General features: G+C 52.6%; 1 pseudogene; it reads right to left on the reverse strand.

Moving 5' to 3' along the window:
- Positions 1-535: 535 nt before the first annotated feature.
- The window catches only part of LOC116991095, a 184,924-nt pseudogene continuing 176,900 nt past the window's right edge, over positions 536-8,559 (reverse strand).

The following is an 8,559-nucleotide window of genomic DNA, read 5'->3' on the forward strand; positions in this document are numbered from 1 at the left end:
GTGTGAGAGAGAGGGACTGTGTGTGTGTGTGAGAGAGAGAGAGAGAGAGGGAGAGAGAGAGAGATAGAGATAGAGTGAGAGAAAGTGTGTGTGTGTGTGAGAGCAAGAGAGAGGGTGTGTGTGTGTGAGAGTGACAGGGAGCGAGAGATCAAGTGTGTGAGAGAGAGGAGGGGGGCACGAGAGGGTGGAGTGGAGAGAATTTGTGTACGAGGGGGGGGGGGGGGAGAGGGGAGGGGGTGGGGGGAGAGAGGAATTTATATGCGTAGCTTTAAGGGACATTGGTCAGGTAGCATTTGGAGTATTGCATACAGTTCTGGTCACTCCATTACACGACTGATGTGGAGGTTTTGGGGAAGGTGCAGAGATGATTTACCAGAATGGTTTAAAAACTAGGAACTACGTATACGTTAACAAAAAAGGACACAAAATACTGGAGTAACTCAACGGGACAGGCAGCATCTCTGGAGAGAAGCAATGGGTGACTGAAGAAAAGACCCAAAATGTTACCCATTCCTTCCAGCATTTTTATGTTTACCTAAACAGTGCCTATCCACGTGGTGGTGAGCCAGAAGGCTGGAGGAGCGGGCAAAGGCCTTGACACAGAGCGTGCAGGTGAAGGGGTGCTGGCCGGTGTGGATTCGCCGGTGATCCAGCAGGGGGTCACTCCGGGTGAAGCACTTACCACAGGACGGGCAGGGCAAGAGACGCTCACCGCTGTGGGTACGCCGGTGCTGCCACATGCTGGACATGCGGGTGAAACCCTTGCCATACTCAGCGCACACAAAGGGTCAGTCTCCGGTGTGCATCCGCTGGTGCTCCCGCAGCTCCCGTGCTCTCTTGTCACAGTGGGAGCAGCTGCTCGCCGGCGTGGGTCCGCAGGTGCTGCCGCAACCCCCGTGAGCTGTCAAACCCCTCACCGCAGTACGGGCAGTCATAAGGCTGACCACTGGTGTGCACGCGAGACAGGGCGTGGGAGGCCATGGCAAAGCGTTCTCCACACACTTGGCTGGGGACGGGACAGTCGCCAGTGTGCACCCGCTGGTGGGACAGCAGTTGGGTGGAGCGGGTGAAGCCCTTGTCGCACTGGGTGCAGGTGTAGGGGCGCTCCCCGGTGTGGATGCGCTGGTGCACCAGCAGGCTGTGGGACTGGGTGAAGCTCTTGCCGCATTGGGTGCAGGTGTAGGGGCGCTCGCCTGTGTGGGTGCGCTGGTGAACCAGCAGGTTGCTGGACTTGGTGAAGCCCTTGCCACACTGGGCACAGGTGTAGGGACGCTTGCTGTTGTGGGTGCGCTGGTGCTCCAGCAGGTTGGAGGAGCAGGTGAATCCCTTGCCGCACTGGGCGCAGGTGTAGGGGCGCTCCCCGGTGTGGGTGCGCTGGTGGGATAGCAGATTGCCGGAGCTGTTGAAGCCCTTGCCGCACTGGGCGCAGGTGTAGGGGCGCTTGCCGGTGTGGGTACGCTGGTGCACCAGCAGGTGACTGGACTGGGTGAAACCCTTGCCACACTGGGCGCAGGTGTAGGGACGCTCGCCGGTGTGTGTGCGCTGGTGCTCCAGCAGGTTGTCGGAGCGGGTGAAGCCCTTGCCGCACTGGGCGCAGGTGTGGGGGCGCTCGCCGGTGTGGGTGCGCTGGTGCTCCAATAGTTTGTCAGAGCGGGTGAAGCCCTTGCCACAGTCGCTGCAGTTGTAGGGGCGCTCGCCGGCGTGCACACGCCTGTGCACCGTCAGGTGCTTGGACGACTTAAAGCCTTTGCCGCAGTCAGAGTAGGTGAAGGGCCACTCACTGCTGTGCACCTGCCGGTGCCGCCGTAGTCCCGACAACTGGGCAAAGCTCTTGCCGCAGGTGGAGCAGCCATAGGGCTTCTCGCCTGTGTGCACCTGCCGGTGGATCTTCAGCTCATTTGCCGTCTTGAAGCTCTTGCCGCAGTCAGAGCAGGTGAAGGGCCTCTCGCCGGAGTGCACGCGGTTGTGCTGCAGCAGGCTGCTAGAGCTGGTGAAGCTCCTGCTGCACTCCAAGCAGTCGAAGGGGCGTTCTCCCGTGTGCGCCCGCCGGTGGATTTCTAGCTGGCTCGGGTACTGCCAGGCCTTGCCACACACGTCGCACTCATAACGCATCACCTTGTTGTGCCCCTTCATGTGGTCCTCCATCGACGCTCAGCCCCTCAAGCACAGCCCGCACACCGAGCAGATGGGGGCTCACCGGCACCCTGGCCGCCCTCAATGGCCGCTCGCGTCCCCGTCTCTCGTCCACAGCAATGGCTCCTAAACCCTGCAGGAGGGGAACACAGAGGGTCAACAAGCTGGCAAACAGGACATTACTAACACATATTGGGCGCGTTTATGGCGGAGGAAACCGTTATATAATTCTGTGCGGCACAGTTGCTGCCTCATCACCAGACCCGGGCTCGATGCTGACTACGGGTGCTGTCTGTGTGGAGTTTATACATTCTCCCCTTGACCTGCGTGGGTTATTAGTCCGGCTGCTCCGGTTTCCTCCAACATTTCAAAGATGTTCAGGGTTGTAGATTAATTGGCCTCCACAATATTGTTAAATTGTCCCTAATGTGCGTAGGATAGTGCTGGTGGACGGGGTGATCGGTGGTCGGCGCGGACTCCGCGAGCCGAAATACCTGTTTCTGCGCTGTATCTCTAAACTAAACTAAACCAAAGAAGGGTCTCGACCCAAAATGTCACCCATTCATTCTCTCTACAGATGCTGCCTGACCCACTGAGTTACTCCAGCACTTTGAGTCTATCATCTCCACAGATGCTGCCCGACATGCTGAGTTACTCCAGCAGTCTCTCTCTCTCTCTCTGTCTCTGTCTCTCTCTCTCTCTCTCTCTATCTGTCTCTCTCCCAGTATCTCACTCTCTCTCCATCTCTCTCTCTCTGTCTCCATCTCTCCCTCTGTCTATCTTTCTCTGCTGTCTCTGCATCTCTTTCTCTGTCTCTCTCCCTGTGTCTGTCTCTCTCCCTCTCCCTGTCTCTCTCTTCCCCCCCCTCCCTCTGTCTCTCTCTCTCTCTCTCTCTCTCTCTCTCTCTGTGTCTCTCTGTCTCCCTCTCTCTGTCTCACTCTCTCTTCTTTCTTTCTCTCTCTCTCTCTCTGTCTTTGTCGGTCTATCACTGGTTCTCTCTCTGTCTCTCTTTCTTCCTCTCTCTATCACTTTCTCTCTCTCTCACTCTCTCTATCCCTCGCTCTGTGTCTGTCTCTCTCTCATGTCTCATTCTCCGTCAATTTAATTTCAATTTTCAATTTAAAAACGTTATTGGCATGATAAAAAAACATTGTTATATTGCCAAAGTATAAAACATGACATACATGTTTAAAATGCAGAAGTATAAATACAAGTATACAGTGCATGGATAGATATCTCGGTCTCTCTCTCTCTCACACACTCTGTCTCTGTCACTCACCCTCTCTACCTCTGTCTCCTGCAGTCTCTCCCACCCTCTCTCTCTGTCACTCCCTCCCTCTCTGTCTCTCTCTCTGTCACCCTCTCTCTCCCTCTCTCTCTCTGTCACTCCCTCTCTCTTTGTCTCACTCTATTTGTCTCTCTCTCTGTTTCTCTTGGTCTCTCTCCCTCCCTCACCCTATCTCTCTCTCTCTCTGTCTCTCACTCTCAGTCTCTCTCTCCACCCCCTCTCTCTCTCTCGCTCTGTCTATATCCTTCTCCCTCTCTCTCTCTTTCCCTCTCTCTCCCCCACTGTCTCTCTCTCTGCCTCTATCTGTCTCTCGCCACCTCTCAGACTGTCTCTTTCTCTCTCGCTCTCTCTCTCTCTCTCTCTCTGTCTCTCTCTGTCTCACTCCGTCTCTCTCTCTCTCCATTTCTCTCTGTCTCTCCCTATCTCTCTCTCTCTCTGCCTCTCTCTCTCTCTCTCTCCCCTTTGTCTCACTCTCTCTGTCTCTCTGTATCCATATCTGTCTCTCCCTCTCTCTCCGTCTCTCTCTCTATTTCTCACCATCTCTCTCTCTCTCTCCATCTCTCTGTTTGTCTCACTCACTCTCCGTTTCTCTGTCTCTCTCTCTGTTTCTCTCTGTCTCTCTCTCTCTCGGTTTCTCTCTGTCTGTCTGTCTCTCTCTTTGTCTTTCTTTCTCTCTCTCTATATATATATATATATATATATATCTCTGCCCCTCTCTCTGTCTCTCTCTCTCTCTGAATCTCTCACCGTTTCTCTCTGTCTCTCTCTCCCTCTCTCTCTGTATCTCCCTCTCTCTCTTTCTCTCCCCCCCCACTGTATTTCTCTCTCTCTCTGTCCCTCTTTGTGTCCCTCTGTCTCCCTCTCTGTCTTTCTCTCTGTCTCTCTCACCGTCTCTCTGTCTCCTTCTCTCGATCTCTCTATCTGTCTCACTCTCTCTCCATTTCTCTCTCTCTCTCTCTCCGTTTCTCTCTGTCGCTCTCTCTGTTTCTCTCCGTCTGTCTCTCTCTGTCTTTCATTCTCCCTCTCTGTCTCCCTCTCTCTCCGTTTCTCTCTGTCATAGAAACATAGAAAATAGACGCAGGAGTAGGCCATTCAGCCCTTCGAGCCTGCACCACCATTCAATATGATCATAGCTGATCATCCAACTCAGTATCCTGCACCTGCCTTCTCTCCATACCCCCTGATCCCTTTAGCCACATCTAACTCCCTCTTAAATATGGTCAATGAACTGGCGTCAACTACATTCTGTGGCAGAGAATTCCAGAGATTCACCACTCTCTGTGTGAAAAATCTTTTTCTCATCTCAGTCCTAAAAGACTTCCCCCTTATCCTTAAACTGTGACCCATTGTTCTGGACTTCCCCAACTTCGGGAACAATCTTCCTGGAGCGAGAGAGAAAATGGGGAATTACAGACCAGTTAGCCTGACGTTGATGGTGGGAAAGATGCTGGAGTCAATTATTAAAGAGGTAATAATGGGGCATTTGGATAGCAGTAAAAGGATTAGTCCGTCAACATGGATTTATGAAAGGGAAATCATGCTTGACTAATCTTCTGGAATTTTATGAGGATGTGACAAGTAAAATGGATGAAGGGGTGCCAGTGGATTTAGTGTATCTAGACTTTCAGAAAGCCTTTGATAAGGTCCCGCACGGGAGACTGGTGACTAAAATTAGTGCACATGGTATTGGGGGTAGGGTGGTGACATGGATGGAAAATTGGTTGGCAGACAGAGTGAAGCAAATAGTAGGAGTGAACGGGTCCTTTTCAGAATGGCAGGCAGTGGCGAGTGGAGTGCCGCAAGGCTCGGTGTTGAGGCCGCAAATGTTTACCATATATATTAATGATTTGAAAGAGGGAATTAGGAGCAACACTAGCAAGTTTGAGGATGACACAAAGCTGGGTGGCAGTGTGAACTGTGAAGAGGTTCTTAGGAAGGTGCAGGGTGACCTGGACAGGTCGAGTGAGTGGACAGATTTGTGTCAGATACAGTATAATATAGATAAATGTGAGGTTATCCACTTTGGAAGCAAAAACAAGGGGGCAGATTATTATCTCAATGGGGTTAGGTTAGGTAAGCGGGAGGTGCAGCGAAACCTGGGCGTCCTTGTACACCGGTCACTGAAAGTTGGCGTGCAGGTACAGCAGGCAGTGAAGAAAGCTAACAGAATGTTGGCCTTCATAACAAGAGGATTTCAGTATAGGAGTAAAGAGGTTCTTCTGCAGTTGTATAGGGCTCTGGTGAGACCACATCTGGAGTATTGTGTACAGTTTTGGTCTCCTAATTTCACCGGGAGGAGGAGCCATCTTGGTGAATGGCTGCTAGCCAGCAGCCGTCCGTCATAAATTCGTTTTTTTTAGTTTTTAGTGAGTCCTGTTTTTTTGTTTGTAGGGGATATGGTCTTTTAATGTGGGGGGGTAGGTGTTACTTTATTTATAGGTCCCTACCTGGTCGGTGTGGCAGCCTTTTTTCCGGGCTGCCCGTCGACCCGTCCTCGTGGCCTACCAGCGGGCTTGGAGCGCCGTTTCTTGGCGGGAACCACCCAGCACCTCGGCCTGGGTGGCGGCACAGCATTGGAGCGCTGGAGCGCTGGAGCGGGCGATGCCTTGCCTGGGTCGCCGCGCTGGAGCTCTGGCGAGCTGGACCGCCGTGAGCAACATCTCCGGGCTGCGGGTTTGCGGAGCGGAGAGGCGGCGTGCGGAGAGACGGCGTGCGTAGAGGCGGCAAGGCGGCAGTGCGGAGAGCGGGCGCCGACTTTTTCATCTGGAGCCTGGGAGCGCCAAACCGGCGCGGCCTTGTCGGCTTCGGCAGCCGCGGGCTCCAACCAAGAAGCGGCCGTTCCAAGTGGCCCAGCCGCCGAAAGGACTCTCCCGACGCCGGGGCAAGACCACCCGGTGAGAACGGCCAGGGACATCGGGCCTCCGTACAGGCAATTGCGGTGGCCTCAATAGGCCTGACTTTGGGGTGAACATGGGGTGGGGACTGGACATTGTGCCTTCCTCCACAGTGCTATCCACTGTGGGGGGATGATTTTTTTGTCTAATTGTAGTCCTGTAGGTCTGTGTCCAAGATGGCTGCCGTGAAGAGAGAGTGGACGCTGGCGCGCTTTGGCTGCCGCTGCTCTCTTTTCACACTGTGTTTTTGATTTTCTGTTTTTGGATTGAATTCTGTTTTTAATTTGTGTCACTGTGATGTCTTTAATTACTTGTTTTATTCCGATTATATGTTTTTATTCCGATTACTATGTAAGGTGTCCTTGAGATGTATGAAAGGCGCCCATTAAATAAAATTTATTATTATTATTATTAATTTGAGGAAGGACAGCCTTGTGATTGAGGCAGTGCAGCGTAGGTTCACGAGATTGATCCCTGGGATGGCGGGACTGTCATATGAGGAAAGATTGAAAAGACTAGGCTTGTATTCACTGGAGTTTAGAAGGATGAGGGGAATTCTTATAGAAACATATAAAATTATAAAAGGACTGGCCAAACTAGATGAAAAAAAATGTTTCACCCAGAGAGTTGTGAATTTATGGAATTCCCAGCCACAGAGGGCAGTGGAGGCCAAATCACTGGATGGATTTAAGAGAGAGTTAGATAGAGCTCTAGGGGCGAGTGCAGTCAAGGGATATGGGGAGAAGGCAGGCACGGGTTATTGATTGGGGACGATCAGCCATGATCACAATGAATGGCGGTGCTGGCTCGAAGGGCCGAATGGCCTTCTCCTGCACCTATTTTCAATGTTTCTATGTCTCTCTCTCCCGCTATCTGTCTCTCTGTGTCCATCTAAGTCTCCGTCTCTCGCTCTGTCTCTCTCTGTGTCTGTTTCTCTGCCTCTCTCTCTTTCTCTCTGTCTGTCTATCTCTCTATCTCTCTCTCTCTCTCTCTCTCTCTCTCTCTGTCTCTCACTCCCTGTCTCCCACTCCCTCTCTCTCTGTATTAAGTCTAGAAGTTGGGAGGTCAATTTGCAGTTGTAAAAGACCTTGGTGAGGCTACATTTAGAGTATTGCATTCAGTTCTGGGCACCGTGTTACAGGAAAGATGTCGTTGAGCTTGGAAAGGGCGCGGAGAAGATTTACGAGGATGTTACCCTGACTCGAGGGGCCTGAGCTACAGGGAGAGGTTGGGGCAGGCTGTGACTGTATTCTTTGGAGCGCTGCTGCATGAGGGATGATCTTATTGAGGTGTACAAAATCACCAGAGGAATAGATGGGGTAAACGCACAGAGTCTCTTGCCCAGATTAGGGAAACCGAGGACCAGAGGACATGGTTTTAAGGTGTCAGAGGCAGGGGTGGGGAAAATTTGAATAGGAATCTGAGGGGCAACTTTTCCACACCAGAGGGTGGTGGGTGTATGGAATGAGCTGCCAGAGGAGGTAGTTGAGGCTGGGACTATCGCAACACTTGGACAGGTACATGGATAGGACAGGATTGGAGGGATATGGGCCAAACGTGGGCAACAGGTGGGATTTGTGTAGATGGGGCATGTAGGCCAGCGTGGCAAGTTGGGCCAAAGGGCCTATTTCCACGCTGTATCACTCTGTCTCTGTCTGTCTGGCTCTCTCTGTCTCTTTTTCTCTGTGTGCTCTCTCTGCTACGGGGGATTTGGGCGATCGTAGACCCGATTCAGGTAATGCCAACTGCGGGCTGGCAGGGGGGAATGGGCCGAAGGGCCGTGTTTTGTTCGCTCCGGGCTCCCCACATCCACGCCGTTGTCCCGCAAGGTCGGCTTGGTGAGTTTGGGAAGGGTTTGGGGCAAACGGTTTGGAAAGAAATCGGCCTGACGGGCTATATTAAGTGTGAAGTGTTTAAGAAGGAAATGCAGATGCTGGGAAATCGAAGGTACACAAAAATGCTGGAGAAACTCAGCGGGTGCAGCGGCATCTATGGAGCAAAGGAAATAGGCAACGTTTCGGGCCGAGTTATAAAATGCGGGGATCGGCCTGCAAGCGCCTGGGCATGCTCCCCGTGCTACATTAAAGGGAATGCATGGCTGCATTGCTGCCTCTCCCGCTGCATGGCAACGTTTTTATACTTACCTGCTTTTTTTTGCAGCTGGATACCCGCACCACTTCGGTTGAGTGGCGAACCTCTCGTCCACAAAGGCGCTTCCGGAGCGAGGAGGGACGTTTTAAAGCG

Source organism: Amblyraja radiata, chromosome 32 (assembly GCF_010909765.2).
Source record: "Amblyraja radiata isolate CabotCenter1 chromosome 32, sAmbRad1.1.pri, whole genome shotgun sequence".
NCBI lineage: Eukaryota > Metazoa > Chordata > Chondrichthyes > Rajiformes > Rajidae > Amblyraja > Amblyraja radiata.